The sequence below is a fragment of the Parasteatoda tepidariorum genome, chromosome X2 (genome assembly GCF_043381705.1).
Source record: "Parasteatoda tepidariorum isolate YZ-2023 chromosome X2, CAS_Ptep_4.0, whole genome shotgun sequence".
Classification (NCBI taxonomy): Eukaryota; Metazoa; Arthropoda; class Arachnida; order Araneae; family Theridiidae; genus Parasteatoda; species Parasteatoda tepidariorum.
In genome coordinates this window covers 48,247,214-48,268,239 of record NC_092215.1, presented here as the reverse complement: position 1 = coordinate 48,268,239, position 21,026 = coordinate 48,247,214, and the positions used below count along the sequence as shown (strand labels likewise).

Genomic DNA, 21,026 nt, shown 5'->3' with positions numbered 1-21,026 from the left:
TTTAATTTATGAATATGATTGGTTTGTCTTATTTACTTATCAACCACTACAGATTCAATTCTCAAATAAATTTCTCCCAATTACTTTTAAAATAGAATTTGGGTTCATGGGCACAACTGGTTCACTTTTTAAATAGTTGCGCAGGCTACTTATAAAAAAAACAGCGTGAAAACTTTCTGATATCGGTGGTGATGGCTCAGTTGATAGATGGATTTGCTCAGTCCTATCAAAACATTTTAGTAAAATACTATCATTTCAACTACTTGATTGAAATAATTTTTTTAAAACTGTGTAAAAAGAATTTATGGTACTTTCAGTATAAATAGTTGAAATTGCAACTTGCAATAATTTTTAATGAATAATAATTTTTAATATTCATTAAAAATGAAATGAGTATAACCGAAGCTGTAATAGTTTTTAATCAAGGTTGCAAAGGATTATTGATAGTTTTGGAACATATAGAAACAAATGTAGGCCCGGCAGTCAAAGAAGATGCTCAAAATGTAGATAACCTCTAACCTCTAAAAGAGTAGATTGACATAAAAAAAGAAAAATATTTTATTTCATTTTACTTTGTTTTATATATTTATTTTCTGACTGATGCTCTGAAAAACATTTCTTCAGGATGTTAAACGATTCCGTCTACGATTAAAATTTCAAAAGTCGAATGAGACAATTGAATGACCCCTCTCTCCTGGAATTAAAGTTAAGTGGTTACAAAGTCAATTATTTCGAACAAGTTAACATCTCAACCTTGTTCGAAATTTTTGGAATATTTATTCTTCATTTATCAATCAAAAATCTATTCTGGATATAATTTAGTGTATACTTAAGGACATATTTCAATAGGGTTTATGTTTTACACATTATTTATTTATTTATTTTTCGGTTAAATTACTCAAGTTATATGATTAGATGCATGAATAGTAAGTATGATGATAAACGGGGCTTTTCATTACTTTTCCTCAGCTTTCCTGTCGCTCTGAACAAAATGAAGAAATAAGTTTAATTTCTAATAATTTTAATAAGTTTAATTGTTTCAAACAATTAAATGTTACGTCCAAAGAGATTTCAATTCAGGGGTTAATTAAATCATTGTCACGTTTAATTTGAGCATAAATGAAACATTAACTTTCTTGTCTTTTTACGGCGTAATAAAAGAGCAATTTCTATTTATAATTTCTAAACAAAGTATATTAAAACTATTTGCTGAACATATTATTTTCAGCTATAAAATAATTTGTTATCCAAAAATCTTTTTTAATATATCTTATTTTAGTATTAAGGAAATTCTAAAGTTAGAAAATAAAAATTTCTTGGGATTCTAAAAATAGCACAGTTTTGGAATCGTTTTACAAATTACTATTTACTGTTTAACAAAATAAAGCATTTCTGATGCAACAATATTTTATTGAACTGTGCTAAAGTAACATTAACACCTTTTTTAGGCTAAGTACCTTAGGCAACTTTCTTAAAGTTTGAGCGTCAAAATGAAATTGTAATTTTCTGTTCATGGCAATCTTTTGTATTTTTGTTGCTGTTTTTCATTAGTCAAATAAATACGAAACAATAAAAGAAGACAATCTATAACTTATCTTCATTTTTCAAAAAACTAATATGCTGTGTAAATAGTCAGCTGTTTTGAATCAAATAATTTTTAAGAGCATAATGCTCTTAATTTCTTAACAAGATTTAATTCCTAGCTAGCAACAAGTCTAAGTTTACGCTTAATAAAAACTTGACAATAATTTAAAAAGGAATTTTACTTTAAAGGAAAACATAATAAAAGTACTAAAAAACAGATTAGTATATTAATAAAATAATATAATTGGTAGTGTAAAGTATAAGATTTTGAGAAATGTTAAAATTTAATTAAACAGTTGGTAAAATAGTTCTGCGAAACACGCCCGGACATGTAAATGAAAAAATTTATTTTAAGGTAAAGACGATATATAAGATGTTGCGAAATTTTAAGATGCTTAAAAATATTGACTACGTATTCCTTTTCATAATTATAAAAAGTTGAAGAAATTGATAAATATATTATTCCAAATCTATGCATACTTATGTATACTATTGAAATTGTATCAATTATTAAAAAATACTAAAAAATAAAATTCTAAAAAGCTGATGTATGTATAATCACATTCTGTCAGAAACATGCTTTCATAAAACTTGACATTTGTTGAATGAAATATTTTTTACTCAATAAAAAGTTTTGTTTAAATTTCTTTACTAAATTACGACAAAATTTTTAGACTACTAAAATAGAATTATCGTATTTCATAATTAAGAAAATAAGATTAGCAATCGGTTATTAGCGAAAAAAATATGAATGAAATTTTGCACAACACGAGCGCAAATCAAGTTCCTTGTAAGTTAACCACTTTTAAATATTAATCGCCCCATTTAAATATTTCTTCATTGTCTCCAAATTATTTTCTGAAACATACTTTAAATTTTTCTCGGCTTTCACTAAATAAAAATAGTTGAAACATTGAAATTTTTCAATGGAAAAATGTGAAGATTAATATGTTATAAAAAATATACCTAATAATTCAAAGTTCTTTCATCCATAATTAAATTAAATAAAAAACAATAAATTATTAAAAAGTATTTTTTGCATGAAATTATTTTTGGGTAAACGAGTTTGATTGGGTTAATTTTTCTTAAAAAGCTTCTTAATTAATTTTAAAAATATGACTAAAATCGCAAAAAGTGAAATTAGCATTATAGAGTCTCACCAAACTATGGGGACCAGGTTAAAAATCCTGATATGTAAAAAAAATATGTTATGTTTTTTCAGAGAAAGTACGCTTTTGTCGTAACTTAAATTATTCGTAACTTAAATTATAGTTAGCACTAAATAATTAGCATATTTGTGGTCACTCCCTGGAACCTTTAAGATTGACACTTAGTACGCGAAAAACCGATCATTAGAATAAAAGTTGTTCAGGGTGATATCCTTTTTTTTCGCACTGTACGCCTGACATGTATCAAGTGTCAATCATTATATGATCAATTTGGTTAAATATTTCTTTATCTGGAGATCTTCAGGTCATTTTGTAAATTCTATTGTGTTGAAATAATGCGCTAGATATAACCATGCTGTGTTCGGCAAAATGAATAAGTTTTTGTCCATTGTCAATATTATGGAGAATATATTTTCGGATAGTTCGTCTGTTCTCAGCTTCTCTTCCTATCTTGGCGTTAAAATCGCTTGTATAATCTTGATGTCATTTTTAGGCAAGATGCGTAGAGAGAGTGCAAAAAAAGTTCTTGTTCGTCTTCATCTTTGTCTTCTGTAGGCGTTTAAACATTAATAAGAACATTAAAAAAATCTCAATTCATGACTTAATTTCTCTCGATTGAAGATTAATGTGATTTTAATTAGTTGGGTGCTGGGATAGATTTTCTTTTAACAGCTAATCAAGTTCACCCCTGTTACATCCAGTAGCGATTTGACAGCTGGGTGAATGGACTACTAGGCGGACGGTCTCAAACACCGTCCAGAGCATTTTTAATAACTTGAGATTTCAGAACAGTTTTTTTTCCTTCTAGTTTTTAGCCCTACGTCCAATCTGGTGGGACAGGGTGTTCCACTTAGACTAAAGTTTTCCCTTCAACCTTTCCGGCTTGGGTAAACCTACCAGTAGCTAAGCTTCTACTATCAGAGAGTCAAAAGTAACACTATCAGAGAGTTCAAAAGTAAAGTAGCAGAAATGTTAAATAATTGTATTAAAAGTTGAATAGTATTTAAGAAATATTATTTCAGAAAAAAAATTGAAATTTTGATAGCTGTATAATTTGATTGAATATTTTTTATTTAAATATTGAAGTAAGTTAGGAAAGAAGAACACTGGGCAAGTTAGAGCTCTTAAAGCAATTTTTCCACATTTGAAAAAAATTTTAAAGTTCAAGGCTATTTCTTTAAAATTAAAATCTAAGCATGTTTTAAAAGGTTTACTTGAAGAAAGCAACAACATTCCTAGGTTTGATCTTTCTATATTATTAGTACACCTCTGGTTAGTTATGGATGTACACTCATTTCCATGGGGCATTGATATTTTTCAGAGTTGTACTCTTTCAAAGTTAGTGAAAAATTAAAGTTTTTGATGTTTTTCTGAACTGAAAATCTTGGTTAAACAACTGCACTCCAAAGCCTTTTTTTCTCTGAAGTTCGCTGTTTGGGCAAGCTCTGTGACCCAGAACTTTTCTGGGTTATTAATGCATTTAATAAGTATAGCCATTCAAATTTTTTAAAAAAATGCAAAATTTGGAATTTTTTTATTAAGTTTCTCTTAAAAAAGCATTGCTCTAAAAAAAACTAATTATACCATCTAGAAGGTAAACGCATCTACTAACCGGAGGAAAAGAAAAATTAATGGGATCTCCTGCCCCCCCCCCTTTAAAAAAATTCAAACTTTGCATATAAATGCTATGTTGGAAATTTTCTCCTTTTTTAGACAGTAATGAGGGATCTTCCAAATAAGCAAAAATAGTAAAATTTTGCAAGAACCCTGTCTGCAATTTAAAGATATAAAACTAGTGACTGGCCTCAAAATATGCAATTAACCAACCCAAACACCGTTCTCAATTCATACATTTACCGTCTAAGTAATTTATCCGGAAAACCGATGTTATTAAATGGATATTGTCACTCCTTACTATAAAAGCTTGCTTTTTTGAATTGCACAACATATATAAACAGTGTGAAAGGATATACATTTCTTTCAAATAAATCTCAGATTTGCAAGCTCTGATATTTACTTTATGTAATGTATAATCAGGGTCCGCTCTAAGCACCTTGCCAAATACGATAAAATCATAAATTCACCGAGAAAAATTGTTCTTTGGCGAAAGTGATCTTTTTCAACTGAAAAGGAAAATATATATTCCCTTCAATCCTGGAAAAAAATCAAGAGGAATTTGAACAAAACTTGTATTTTTTCATTCGATTACAATAATTTCTATTACATACGTCGCATAACAAATTAGACTATATCTAGATAATGTAAGCATAAGTAACAAGAGCTATTACGTAAGCATGCGACAAACTACCGTAAAATACAGATTAATACATTCGTAACCGGATAGCGCGATATCACGTGACGAAATTCTTTCTTACAGTTAGTGTCAATAAACAGATTACGTGGTAGCACGATGCATATTATCAGTCAACTATTTTTGCAGAAAGTATATTTTGTCGTGACAATAACATATCAATGACGTGACAACAACATAATGTTGCTTCAGGTTTATCCTTATATTACTGCTCCAGTCTAAGAAGTAATCGAAAATTAACCCCAACCTATTGCTATTTCTTTTTCTTTCCCATTCATTGCCCAATTATTCCACCCCAACTGTAATTTGATTCTTGATTTGAATTTGCATTTTTTAAAATAATTCGAATTATAGTAAATTTTTATTTTGATTTGAAGTTTTTTACGAGAAAACAATCAATCATAAAAATTTTTAAAAAATTGCAGGTTTCTCATTTTTTTGACAGTTAAATGGCTATATCTACAAAAAGCATTGGAGAGCCGTGATGGTTCAGGGGATAGAGCGTTCGCCTTCCAATGAGGTGAACCGGGCTCGAATCCCAGCGATGGCTGGTTGATAAGAATTCCGCATCCGGCTTGCATCAATCAAAGTGCTGATGTAAAATATCCTCAGGGGTAGACGGATCATGGGTAAGAGTCCCCTTGCCGTCAGGCTAATCATGATGGGTTTTGGTGGTTTTCCTCTCCCTGTAACGCAAACGCGGGTTAGTTCCATGAAAAAGTTCACCACGAACTCAAATTTCTCCCAATACTTGATTCAGAAGTTCCCTTGTTTTCTGAATCAGTTTAAAAATTACAAGGCTAAAAAGTTGAACATTAGTGGTCGTAAACCCGAAAATTGGGTCAGCTGTTGAACGATGGTTATAAAATAAAATAGCCCATTGTTCAACACAAGTGCGACGTAAATGAACAACTACTTCAACATATTTCAGAATAACTGATGAAAAAACAGATATTTTCGACGGATAGATTGCTGGAAATTTTTTACTCGCTAATTTTATCTGCAACTTCTGCTGCTTTTATTCTGATTTTGGAGAATTTTTCTAAAAATCTTCTAATGCGTGAAATCTAGGGATAAATCTTTTCTGTTATTGGAAACGAATTTCAATTTTGAATCAATTGTAATTTAGTTTGCAATAATAAATTAGAAAACTCTTTAACTATAAAAACAACAGAAAGTCGTGGGTCATAGACCTTGTCTTAAGAGCAAAGTTTAATACTCAGTAAGGAAATTATTGGGGTGCTGTTGTTTCACCAATTTTCAGAGCGGAACTTAAACTGAATTTTCCACTTTTTTTTTCAAGTACTTAATTCTGAAAAATGCCCCATGGAAACGAGTGCATGTCCATAGCTAAGCAACGGAATATTAATACTATAGCAAATCCAAACGTTGGGGCGTTGCTGTGTTCTTTAGATGAAAGCTTTAAAATATACTTATATTTCACTTTTAAAGAAATGACCGCGAGTTTTGAAATTTTCAACAGAGGAAGAACGATTTTGTTTTGGAACTTAAACTTACACAGTATTCATATTTCAGTAACCAATGCAATATAAAAAAAAATAAAGCCAGTCAAAAAATATAACTATTGCACATTGTCTGAAAGTCAAAATAATGGCTCTTAATTAACTATGCTGGCTTCAGTTTGAAGTATTTTATTTATTCTATTCTACAAACACAATTATGGAAACAATATGGCTCGATAAAATTATGGAAACACTTTTATATAAATTTATTTTTCACATTTTACGAGAAATATTCAGATAATTGTTTTATGTATTACTTTAGAAGTGTTTAAGTCAAGCGATTTTTCATACATATCTAGAGAAAAAGAATGTTTTTTTGGACATCCTATGCTAAATAATACAGCGAAAAGCTTGTGAATTATGTAAATTACGTTGATTATCATATGAAATAACTGCACAAAATTTCGTAAACCTAGCTAAAATAGTTATGAAGATAAATACACTTTCATAAAAAAGAAATTTTTTTTTTGACATAAGTTTTCTTACAAAAATTGCAGAAATATTCAACGAAATTAAAAAAAATTTTTAGAGTAATTTGTAATTAATAATAAAAATATAATTTTAAAATCTGAAAAAATTCTTTCAAAATTGCCCAAGTGTATTTAGAATAATTCTTTCATGCTACCCAAGAGTGGAAAAAATTTAAACATTTTTTCAATAGTTTGTTTAGAACCGTATGTGATAACTTATGAAAATAGTCCGATTTGAATATCTTGAAAATGCAAAAAAGTTTCTAGCAAATTTCTAAGTAGCTTTTGTACCTTTCTTTTGAATAAATGATAAGTGGGTTTCCTCAAATTAAAATCTGTATCATAAAACAAAATTCCATAATAAAAGATATTACCGTAAAATGATGATCCGAACAACAAAAAGTGATGGCATTGGAAAATAAAGCTTGGGAAATGTAACATAATTTAATAGGGTGTGGTCCTATACTGGTGTGAAAAAATTAAGGACGAAATAGAAAACTAGCATAACAATAAAAGAGGTAGTTACGACGGAGCGTAAGGTCATTGAGAAGATCAATCACGGTAAGATAAAGTAGAAATTTTTCATATATGCACCATGACGTACCGGGGGACGAGGAGGAAATAAAACGAGCTAGCGGTGGAATCTCTGCATTTATGTGAATAGTGTTGCAAGGTTATACATCAGTTTAAACTAAGTTAATTTGTTGATATGGCCAACAGGCAACACAGAAGACGACATTTGGATTACGCGATGTAAAATCATTGGGAAGTTGGAAAAAGGTCGAATTGTAACCAATGTGGCTGTGGAGTTCAGGATCACCCACAGTATCGTTTCACAAGTTTGAAACACCTTTTAGAGGACAGAAACATCTGTCTAAAGGTTTAGTCCTCGCACAACCACGGCAGCGGACGACCGGTATATAGTCCTACAGGCTAGAAGGAATAGACGGCTGAGAGCAGGAGAAATAGCTGGGCACATACATACAGCAAAGTACCGGACTCCCGATATCGCGTTTTACCGTGGTCCAGAGACTGTACAAAGGTGATATATTTTCTCGACGGCCAGTACGGTGTGTTCCATTAACGCCAGTTCACCGGTGGAGCTGTTTAATGGGGTGTTGGGAACATAACTTGATAGATGCGAACTGGGGTTGAGCACTCTTTGTGGATGAGAAGAATTTAGTGTGACCAGGGATTCTGGTCGCATACACATCTGGAGAGTGCGAGGAACACGCAATAACCTCTCTAACATTGAAAGAGACAGATTTGGAGGAGGCGGAATTCCTGTATGGGGCGGTATTATGCTTGGTACCCGTACTGATCTATACTTCTTCCAAAATGATTCAGGATTCAGTCACTGGTGCCCGCTAATGTACCAAGGTTATCTTTCCCTATGTGCATCGTTTTAGAGGTGTTGTGGGTTCTGAGTTCATCTGCATAAAGCTACACCCCATCGTACAGAGGCTATCACAGAACTGTTGGAGAGTGAAGATATTGTACGCATGAAGTGGCCGGTGAGGTCCCCGGATTTCAATCTGATTAAACATGAAGGGGACACACTAAGAAGACGCTTGGTGGCACGTACCAAGCCGCCAGCAACAATTTCGCAGCTGCGATTAGTTCAACAACAGGAATGGGAAGCAATTCCTCAAGAACTTCTTAACAACATGGTACTCAGCATGGGCAGACGATGTCGATCCTACATAGTCACAGGTGATCATACCCCATATTAAGAGTAGGAATTTCCTAGCCAATCCCGTGCAACATTGAAGTTTTGGTCATTTGTACAATTGTGTTTTATGCCCATATTTCAATAAAGTTCCTTATTGTTCCAATGGATTACATTTTTTTTTGCAAGTTATTTACTTTCTAATATTCTTACATTTTGAGAATCCTATGGTATGATTTTTATCGCTTTTCAACACTGCTGTTCAAATTACATTTGAAAAGCAACTTCGTCCTTAATTTTTGCACACCAATGTACACATTACCGATGTCATTTTTAATAAATCTTGTTTAATAGTGCAAAGTTGGAAAACCCTTTACCATTCGAATCGCATGACTTAAACACTTCTAAAGTTTCAATGTAATTCTCTGAATACTTCTTGCGAAATATGAAAAAATGAGTATAGAAGTGTTTCCATTATTTTTTTTCTAACTCCTTTTCATATGTGACTCGTCAGTTCGTCGGAAGCATAATTCATCTAAGGCACAATTCGTCATTGACACAATTGGTAGCGATTTCATCGCATACATAGGGACTTTTTAGGTTTAGAGATCAGTAAAAGTTTCAAGCAATTTTTTTTAAACAAAATGAAAAGCAGAATATTCTAAATATATTTTAATCTAAAAAGCGGATTTTTACGCGCTACGGTGATTCAATAAAGCAAACTTTAAATTGGTAGATAAATTGTGAAAGGCGATGGATAAATTATAAAATCACATGAAAACATGCAGAAAAGCTCGATTTAACATATTAGGATAAATCCGCTATTGCGACAAATTTCTTAGTCATCATTAAAATCCCAATAAAAAGGATATTAAAATTATATGTTTATAAAAATTAAAAATTTATTGCCTGCACGAACATTTAATTTTTTAATTTCTTACTTTTTCTTTTTTTGAAACTTGTTTATTAGCTGTTGAAAGCTGCTCTGATATTCTTTCTATTCTATGGTACTATTTTTTTGTCTGTGAGAAGATATTCTCCCATCTTGAGTCGAAATCAGTGAGATGGAAAAAGAATAGGAAGGGTCGTTAAAGTAAGTATGGAAGCCTAAATTGTTAAATTTGTGAGTGTAATTTTTTTCAACTAACTTCATCTCTTGGATTTTGGAATAATCTAATCATTTAAAGAACTTTACATTAAAAATTTGCTAGTTAATATTTTTCTTCTTTTTCTTTTTGATTTTGGTGACTGGCAAATGTTTTGTAAAGAAAAACAAGTGTTCTGGAAGCTCTGATTTCAAATTCTATAGTGTTACAGTGTTGACAAAAATGCATTTCAAATTGCTTTAATGAAGTTAACTTCTTGGTAGCCAACAGGAACATGGGAATTTCAAAATAAAATTTATCAACTGCGACACAAATCCCCTTTACTTTACAATTCCGTCAATATCTGATTTAATGTCTGCTCCCGTTGACAGTGGTGAAAGCGATGAAGATGAGTAAAAAATATCAGTAGATATACCAACAACTGATTAAGAGTTTCAAAAGATGAAAACTCTGAATCAATTTTTATTTGCTAATGCAAACCAAAAAGCTTAGTACTAGAAAAAGAAAGTAAGTAGTGAGAGGGATATTGCTGAAATTTTATCTATAAACAAGTAAAGATTACACTTTTTTTTCAATAGTCATCTTGTGTCAATTTTTGAAATATATACTTATATTTTTCCCTCGGTTTTACATTTTCCCATCGTGCGTTTTTTAGCGATAGTCTGGCAGAAAACGTAACATCGGGATAAAAAATTATAAGCATATTTTTCAAAAATTGACACTTGTGAATTGACCATTAGGAGAAAAATGCGTAATCTTTCCTTATTTTTATTTTTTAGACACAATTTCACATCCAATATTTACTATTGTTTGAAAATTTGCATTTTAGTTTACATTTGCAGTGTTTGTATGTTTTGAAACTCTTGGTCAGTTGTTGGTATATCCTCTGACATTTCTTTCTGTAGGTTTTCACCACCATCATCGCATCAAATATTAAATCAGATATTGTAGGAATTAGAAAATGATAGGGATGTGTATTGTAGTTCATATACGCGCCATCGACTTCAGAAGATATCCAGGCATGGAATTTTATTTTATTTTATTTTGTTTTGTAAGCATTGTTTAACAGTTGACCCAATTTTGGGTTTACGACAACCAATGTTCAACTCCGTAGCCTTGTAATTTTGAATCCAATCTGGAAGACAAGGAAACTTTTCAATATTCCAGGTAGATACCGAGAATCTGCTTTCTTAAATCCATTTGAAATGCACTTTAGTCGACACTGACTGCCATTGTAGAAATAAAAAGCAGAGTTTCCAGAACATTTATTTTTGCTTTTGAAACATCTTGCAAGTCACCGAAATCAAGAAAAAGAAACAATTAACTAATCAGTTGTTTTATCCTCTCGGAAATTTTACAATTTAATCACCCTTCCTGTGTTTTTTCTACCACCTTTCTGATTTTGATTCACGGTAGAAATCCTCTCTCACAGACAAAAAGTATAGGAAGAATGTCAAAACAACTTTAAACAACTAATAAGCTAGTCTCCCTTTTCAAAAAAAAGAAAAAGAAAAAAAAAGAACCTGGAAAAAGTTTCTACGAGCTTAGTGGAGAAAAAAAATTGTTATGATTTGCAAGAAAAACGTATCAAGTTATAATTTCTTTAAAAGGGTAACGTAAAATTCGGGATAATTTAACATTACCGATAGACAATTCTCACGAACAGGCAGAATAATGACGTTGAAAGCGGGATAATGTACAAAACGGACAACGTAAAACCGTTGGTTCTGTGTCAATTCGTCGCGCACAACTTGTTGTAGGACAATCCGTCGTGAGCACAATTCATGGAACAAAATTGTATTCGTACCCTTTTACGAACCTGACATTGTTATCTGAGTAAGTGAGTCATAGTTTCTTAGGTAGTGTTTCCAAAAACCGGAAGAAATTTAGAAAACTTCCGGTGTATCTCTCTGTTTGATATTCTAGGAAGTTTTAGTATGTGATTTGTGTTTAGACTCAAGCCTAATTTCACCAACATAAGAGCTTTCTGCAATTTATAAATTTTGAAAGGTTTTGAGACTTAAATAAAATTAGAAAAAGTAATATCACTATATAAATAAAGCTTTTTTTCTCATATTTAGCTATATTTGTGAAAAATATCGCAGCTTTTTTTTTTTGAAGGCATCACAGAATACGTATAAGTTTTCCAAATTCATTTTCCGCTAAAATTGAATGGATTCAACAAAAATAAATATAAAAAAGGCGTTATATTCTAAGTAATGCGAACTGTTTTAAATAAGTTTATAACGTCTATTCGTTTCTGCTCTGTTAAACCTAGTTCGTATTTTTTTTAATATTCTCAGTATGCTAAAGGGTATATTTACAAACTACTTTTATTTTAAAAATTATTATACGTATGCATCATATATTAATGGTTCTTACTTCATATTGAATTTAATTGTAAAAATAATTTTACTGAATTTTATGAGTTTATTATCTTATTGTAATAGTAATTTTTAGTGTTACTGAATATCAAAAATGGTGGCAGTTATTTTCCACCAAGTAGTGTAATGGAACATTCTTAGTGTTCCACTACACCAGGAACTATTCTTGCTTCTTGGAATACTACTAAGTCATGTCTTGGAATACTATTAATGAAAGGTAGTTGCCACCATCTTAAGACACTTTTTTACAGTGTAGTCAACCCTTTGAACCATTAAGCTATGTGAAAATTCGAACAAAAGTTGTTCAGTGTGATAATTTTAACTCATTTCACATCTGTGTATTTATTTAAAAACGATGGAATAGTTAAGGATTTTAGAGTTACGTTTTCAAATGATATCTTCTTTTTGATGTGCAAATAAATATATTTCAGAAATGTTGTACATGTTTTAACTAGTGCAACATTTGAATTCAGTTTCTGACACTTCCCTATTTTTGTATTGGATTGTTTTTATGAAAAATTAATTTTTTTAAAAATTATTTACTCTTTCAAAATAAAAAAAGTTTTTAGAAAAATGAAATATTTGAATTTTACTTGATTATATCTGTATTTGTTATCTAATTTCTCTTTAGGTCAAGGCTTTGAATTTAAGGATGAATAAAAACTGTATTAATGCTTAAAAATGTGGCAACAGGTACAAAACAAAAAGATTTTTTCAAAAATCGATGCAGTAGACAGTGATTAAAAATGATATTTAATCAAAAAAAAAAATAGAATAAATGAAAAATTATAGTTTCCGAAAAAGTTTGGGAAAAATGAACAAGATTGCAATCGCGTATTTCACGTAATCGTGATTTTTCGCTTATCGAGATTGCATGCAATCTCGATACGTGAAAAATCTATTCATTAAACCACTAATTGGAATTTCGTAAACTTAGCTTTAAATTTACTGCGTGCAATAGTAAAATAAATAAATAAATTAATTAAAATTGAATATTTATAGCGAAATGAGTGGTAAACTCTTATTAACGTCAATGTGATAAGACATAGGTCTTCAACCTGAGTTCCCTGGAACTTTGACGGGGGTTCCATAAAAGTGCGTAATCAAATCGTCCAAATTTAATTTTTATTTTACTGTGTGCAATAGTAAATTGAATTCATAAAGTTAGTTTAAGTATAAAAGTTAATAAAGGATGTAAAAAGTTGGATTTAAAGGTTGAATGTAAAAAAATAAAAATAAATACATAAATAAATAAAACTTGAATATTCATAGTGAAAGGAGTGGTAAACTCTTATTGACGTCAATGTGATAAGACAAAGGTCTTCAACCCGGGTTCCCTGGAACTTTGTCAGGGGTTCCATAAGAGCGTAATCAAAGCACCCAAATTTTAATTCCTATAAAAGATTGAATCCATAAAGGTAGTTTGGATGTAAGAATAAATAAAGAATGTAAAAAGTTGGATGTAAAGGATGTAAAATAAATAAATAAATAAAAATTAAATATTTATAGCGAAATGAGTGGTAAACTCTTATTGACATCAATGTGATATGACAGAGGTTTTCAACCTAGGTTTGCTGGAAGTTTGAAAGGAGTTCCATAAGTGCGTAATCAAAGCTCCCAAATTTTAATTTTTGTAAAAGATTGAATTCTTAAAGGTAGTTTGGATATAATAATGACTAAATATTTTGTGGGTAAAATAAATCTTAAATTCAATTAAATAATTATTAAGACAAAATAAAGATGTAATAATAATTTTATAAGTTTAAGTAGGATAAAGCTTTGATCAAGAAGTTAACTCAAAAGGCTCCCCAAAGTGTAAAAAGTTACTGCAATAGGACATTATTCAGAATTTTAATTATTTTCTATATAACTTATGAGGTGTATTGATTTTTTCTTCTTCAAAATTTAAAATATCAAGTAGTTAAAATTTTATAATCTACTAGTTTGGTAAATACATCCCATTTTTTCTAAAACTGTTTTTAGTCAAATTAAAAAATATTTTGGTCTCCCAGAATGGCTTTGAATCTTTATTGTTTTCAGTCAGAAATCAATATTTTAAAGATTTTTAAAGCATATATATTAAAAGGAGTTTATACTTAGGTTTTAAATTAAAAATTGTTTAAACGGAGTTGAAAAAATATATTCAGGGATGACGAGTTTCTTCCACAGTGGAAAAAACCGTGGAAAAAGCCATGGAAAAAAATCGACGGGGAAGAAAGAAGGTTCTTTGTACCCAAATAGAAGAAACATTTTTCAAAAAGAAATATCAAAAATATTAAAACAATTTATAATTGTAATTTAGATTTAGTAATAACATTAATTTTCAAGCTATATAATATATAGTTTTTAAATAAGTAAAAACTAAAAACCAACAATTGGGACAAGTTAATATAATTTCTTAAAAAAATTTAAATAACAGTAGTTTTTCATTACTTTATGTAAACCAGTATAGCAACCCCTAATTTTATAATTGTATAAAGAACAGCTAAAATAACATAATCAGATTTTATTAATGCTAGTAAATGAACAAATCGCATACTAAAGATACCTAAGCAAGATGAAATTATAGAAACATTTCTAAATAAACACATTTTTTCGTATTTCTCAAGAAATACTCAGATAATTGTTTTATTTCTTTAGAAGAGTTTAGATTATGCAATCTCTCACACATTTCAATAAATTTTAACGCTTTTAGCGGTTTGAGGAAGCAACAATAAATTCTGAATGGAAAAGAATGTTTTGGAACACCCTACGCCAAAAAATATAGCGAGAGAATTGTTACTCTTATCGATTACTTTATTTATCACATACAATAACTGCACACAATTTCGTAAACTGATCTTAAATATTCATAGAGATATTGACATTTTATAAAAAAAAAAGACTAATTTTTTTGCGTTACGCTTTCTTACGTAGATTTTGCACTATATTATAAAAAATTTTAAATGATAAGGGGTCTCCCAAAAATTTAAATTTGTGTCATAAAAAATCATAATGAATTATAATACCCTGAAATAATGGTCTGGACAACAAAATGTAATGGTATTAGTAAATGAAGCATGTGAAATAAAATATAATTTAATAGGATGTGGCCCTATATAATGATGGCGTCATTTTTAAGAAATCTTGTTTAACGGTACAAAATAGAATTTGCGGAAAACCCCTCACCATTCACAGCTTTCTTCCCGAATTTAAAAAAAACTACTTAGAAAACATGAGAGAAACTTTTTAAATTTTCAAGATATTCAAATTAGATTTTTTTTTCTTCATAATTTACCAAATACGATTTAGAACAAAATTATGAAGAAAAAGAAATATTTTCCGCGCATGCGTATTATGAAAGAATGATTTTAAATGCTCATTATACATCATTAAAAAAAACGTACATTAATTTAAAACTACAAGTAGCACTCGAATTTTTATAACAATTAGTAAGACTGCTATTTTTTTTCTTTCATGATGAAAAAACTTGCTCGTGGAATGTTTATTTTTTAAAACTAGATCTTTTAGCAGTAAAGAAATAAATAAAACGAACAAGCATCGCACAAAACAGGTATAGATTTGTCAATAATCTTTGCAGTTTTATTTGTGGGAAAGACAATCAACATTTCCGGGGTGATAGTCAAAACGTGTTTTTAATTAATTTGAAGATAGAAAACGCAAGCTTCTGAATGTGCATGGGTCAAACTTGAAAAAACTGGGCTTCTGAAGAAGTTCTAAAAATACTTTTTAAACCTTCACCGAAATGATTCCAATTTAAAAAAAAGAAATGCGGAAGTGTTAGTAGGAAAATTAACATTCTCTTAATAAAAGTTCTCGAGTTCGAGTTAATTTTTTAAAAGCATTTATTGCTGATGTAAGGACAATTTTTTTAGATTCACAATTTGATTGTAGTAAAATATTTTTTGTGATTTATCATCATTTCAAAAGAAAGTTCATTCAGGAAGCAGACTCAATCTATTTGGAGCCCAAAAATCGGAAGTGTTACATTATCTATCCATGCTATGATTCATTGCCAACAATCAGTCCTGTCCGGAATCCAAAGGATAATTCCTAACCAGAGTTCGACTAAATACCTTTCAAACTAGTAATACTTATGCTTCGAAATCTGGGGAAATGGATTAATGCGAATATTTATGGAAGATGTATTTTAGGAATATACCAGATGAAACTATATTTTTATTGGATTCTTGGACGCCCTTTCAAAATAGAGATTTGATTGACAGTGTCAGACCAACAGCGTATTATCACGAGACTTAAAATCACTCATTCTCCTAATAAGTAAGTGGAAAAAGTTCCAGATTGACCAAACAACTTACTAGTTCCATAGAGGCAATATTTTTAAAATACAATCAGTTTTCCTCACGCGTGAAACACCTGTTCATACATATACGAACATCCAGGGTATCTTGAAAACCCGAATGATTTCATTATCGATGGATCGCTGTATAAAAAACAACGCATCCAGAGCTCGATGTAAGAAATATGCTTAAGTTTTATGCGCATCTTCAATAAGCCTCATATTTGTGATACCTTTAACCTTTAAAATCGACGCAAATCCATAATAAGGAATTATCTTTTATGAAATACTGGGTACATGAAAGATTCATTTTTCGATTTTCCAAGAGATTTGATGATTGCGAAGATTAGTTTCTCAAATATTTCATTTGTAAATTCAGTATAAAGTTGTAAAAACATATTGTATTTTTGTTTCAAAAAGGAAAAATTGTCAAGTTTTGATAACTGTACGAGTTTGATTACCGTAAACCAATTTTCAATCGCCTACCTAATGCAATTTAGCAGTTAATTTTCTGTATATGATTTTTCTATAAGTTCTAGCACCTGTAAAAGTTTAATTCTATGAGTTTATCTTGGGAACGTTTCGCTAAAAAACTGTTGATTGCTAGAAACTTTTTAAATTTTCAAGATATTCAAATCAGAATTTTTCCAATATTTACTAAATATTATTCAATAATTACTAAATATTATTAAATAATTACTAAACATTGTTCAATAATTACGAAATATTATTCAATTATCACTAAATATTATTAAATTATTACTAAATATTATTCAGTAATCATTAAATATTTTTCAGTAATTACTAAACATTATTCAATAATTACTAAATTTTATTAAATAATTACCAAATATTATTCAATAATTACCAAATATTATTCAATAATTACCAAATATTACTCAATAATTACTGAATATTATTCACTAAATAAGTTAATCAATATTACTAAAGAATTGAGAAAATTTATCTAAAATATTTTCCGCGGACGTTCAGTATGAAAGAATTGCTTTAAATGCTCATATCTTGCGCAATTTGTAACGGATTTTTATCGTATTTTAAAGCAATAATTTTGTTATTAAATTTCGTTCAATTTTATTGAATCTTTTTAAAGTTGTTGCAAAGAAATAAAAGTAAGACAATAAATAATAGTATCTCCATTTAAACTAGGTTCACGATTTTGCAATTAATGCATATCATAGCCAAAGTAATCGATACAAATTGCAAGTTTATTGCTATATTTTTTGACATAGCGTGCTCAAACTTGCTTTCATTCGTAATTCATTACCTGTCCTTCAAACCTCTGCAAACATTAAACTTTATAGACAAGTATGAGAAATTGCATGACATAAACATCTCTAAAATTATTTAATAAAAAACTAAGTATTTTTTGAAAATTTTTAAAAAATTTTAAAAACTGAAGACGTTTCTTTAATTATTGTAGAGTTGTGTAAATTTTATTTAAGAAATCGAACAATTTGTTAGGAAAAATCCTCTGGACTCCCTAAAGTCTAAAATTTCTTTGATATTCGTGTTTTTTTTCTTTTTAAAAATAAAATTAACGTTTTCCCCCTCTAAGGGGGAACTTAAAGACCATTCCGGGATCCCTAAATGCGTTTTCAATTTGATTACAAAAACGTTAATAGAATAATAAACTTGAAACAAAAAACGTTAGTAAATCTGTGACTTTAGAGAGAAAAAAAAAGAATCATGACAATAAGTAAAGACTATTAGAAAAGTAATTCTGTTGGTTGAAAAACTCTTGGTTAAAACAGTTTCCTCTTTATGGTTGGCTGATTGTCTGTCTGACCCTATCTATAGAAAAGTTCATTGAAACAATCTCTTCAGCCTCAGGCTATTTTTCACAATAGAACACTGATACTTCAATGAAATCAAAGAAACTCGTCGGGTTCTGATCATTATTATTACTGCACACCAAAGAAATACTTTTTTACACAATAAATACAATTAAATACAGCGTGATACCGCTATAATGAACCCTGATATAGTGAACACTCGGCAATAGTGAACGTTTTTATTTGTCCCGTCTGAATTGCTATCTAACAAATGTTATTTCACTCGCTTATACTGCACGGTCTAAAAATTGGTTGCTAATTTATAGTTAGTTCAAATTTACATTTAGCAAGTATTTAGATAATTGTTTATTATTTTTTCTATGTGATAAGTTCAAAAGTTTGCAATTGTGTCATTCAATTGAAAATGCAATAATACAGATCATAAACGAATTTTCTAAACGAGCATTTTGAAATTTTATGATTTTTTTAGCATTTGAAATTTCATGATTTTCTCTAGGTTTAACTGAGATCACTTTTCTCAAAAAAATAATGGAATTGAATCAAAATTTGCTATGAAAAGTTTCTCCCCTGGTTTAGCGTCAATTTTTCAAGCGAGGAAAAATTAAATAAATAAGAAAACCTGTTTGATTGCAGAATGAAACTTGTTTCCGCAATCAAACAGGCGTTTCTTATATCCTTTCAATTGGGATTTCAATATATACTCACTTAAATAGTGTGTCTTTTGTTTCTTTTAAAAAATATGTGGCTATCTTAACGAAACAATGTGTGCAATCTCAAGTGTTACTTTTCGCCCAACTTATTCATCATATCCACTTAGTGTCTTTTTATCTGGTGGAAATGTCTAATTTCTTTACGACAATTAGTTCTGTATTAATGAATTATTCACTAAAATATAAAAGATATTCTTCCAAGGTTGTGCAAAACTTCAATCAAGTTTCAGCTTCTTTGTAAGCAGATCTTGAAAACTGCTCCAAATACTTCCACAATAAAAACTCTCTAATTTTCCGTCTGCAATAAAAAGTTCTTCTGCAATAAAAGTTCTTCCGCCTGCAATAAAAGTACTCACCAGCACAGTTCAAGCAAACTTAGTTGCTTTAAATAAAATAAACATACCTGGTTGTCTTGAATACCAGACCAAAAAAAAAATTAATAATCAAATTGTTGCAAATTGAGAATAACTTCAACTTGCCTACGCAAGATTTCAGTTCTCAATTAAAAAAAAAATAATAATCTAAGATGCTTTTTTTATGTTAAATAAAGTATTTAATAAATAAATACAATATTAAACTAATATTTTTGCTCGACAATTGTATAGCATTGGTCAGTTTTATGAGGTTTTATTCTTGCCAGGGATATAAAACTGTATTTCATTAGGAATATTAAATTACTTTTTCATTTTCGATTTTAAAAAGAGAATTAGTATTATCTCAAATATCTTATGCATCCGATTGGGCGAAAGTCGGCATGCAACTATATTATTAATAAAAAAAAAAGTGATATTTATGCATTACAATTTGTTGTAGAGTTGTTAACGTGACATAAAAAATATGTAGATTTTATCCTCAAATTTACCTTTATTTAAAAAATATTTAAAGTTTACTTAACTTATTATTTTTAATTTTAATTTTAGGGTCCAACTTACAAAAAATAAAATTTTTTAAGGAAGTTTTTTTAAAAAAACACTTGTTTAACCCAATCGGATACTTTATGCGTGCAAAAGTCTGACATAATTTTTGCAACAATCGGGGATAAAATATTAAAAAATTTATTGCATATTTTACTTACTCTTTAATTGTTAACCAATCATTCTAAAGAGAAAAAAATAACTATAAAATATTCGAAGAGTTATTAACGTGACGTAAAAAATATGTAGATTTTATCCTCAAATTTACCCTTATTTTGAAAAATATTTCATAAATTTTAAAAGTTTACTTGACTTATTATTTTTATTTATAATTTCAAAAACCAACTTAAAAAAAATAAAACTTCAATTAAGGCTGTTTTTTCCACAAAACCCAGTCGGTTACTTTATGCATGTAAAAATCTGACATAATTTTTGCAACAATCGATTATAAAATATTAAAAAAAAGAATTATAACACATTTTACTTACTCTATAATTGTTTACTAATCATTCTAATAAAATAATAAAAACTATAAAATAATCAAACTTACCTATTTATGATATATCTTTTTTGATATTTTCAGTTACCAAAATTGGTAATCCATTGGAATGTCTGATATAATAAAAAAGAATGTTAATTACCCAGAAATGTTATCCATAAGCAGAACACAAATAAAAACTATTCCATGAGAAAGGCACACAAACACCACATCCACATACTCCGTTAACAACAATAGCCTCTATGCAACACTAACCAATGAAGGCATGCTTCCGCTCTGTGACGTAGCGACCGGTTTTCTTATCTCTCTCTCTCTTTTTTAATAGATTCACTATTGGAGGAAGTTATTTTTTGAAATATTTTATTTGGATTGTTTGGTTCCTTGCTTTTTTGTCCTTTATAACATGATTTACCAGATTTTATTTTTGGCAAATCACTGATCTTTAGTTACCTTCCTAAAACAATCACAAGTGACGTTAACACAGAAAATAGTTTCAGATTTAATACATTTTTCCAACAATCATGTTTTGCAGGAACGGGGCTTTTTCTTTTAATTAATTTCTAGAAAAAAAAA

General features: G+C 29.4%; 1 protein-coding gene across 1 annotated transcript in view; it reads right to left on the bottom strand.

Moving 5' to 3' along the window:
• LOC107449499 (rhoGEF domain-containing protein gxcJ) overlaps positions 1-20,734 on the bottom strand; it is a gene marked incomplete in the record, with an annotated part of 107,274 nt that extends 86,540 nt beyond the window's left edge. Inside the window, 1 exon segment of the mRNA XM_071188164.1 lies at positions 20,505-20,734.
• Between the last annotated feature and the right edge of the window lie 292 nt (positions 20,735-21,026).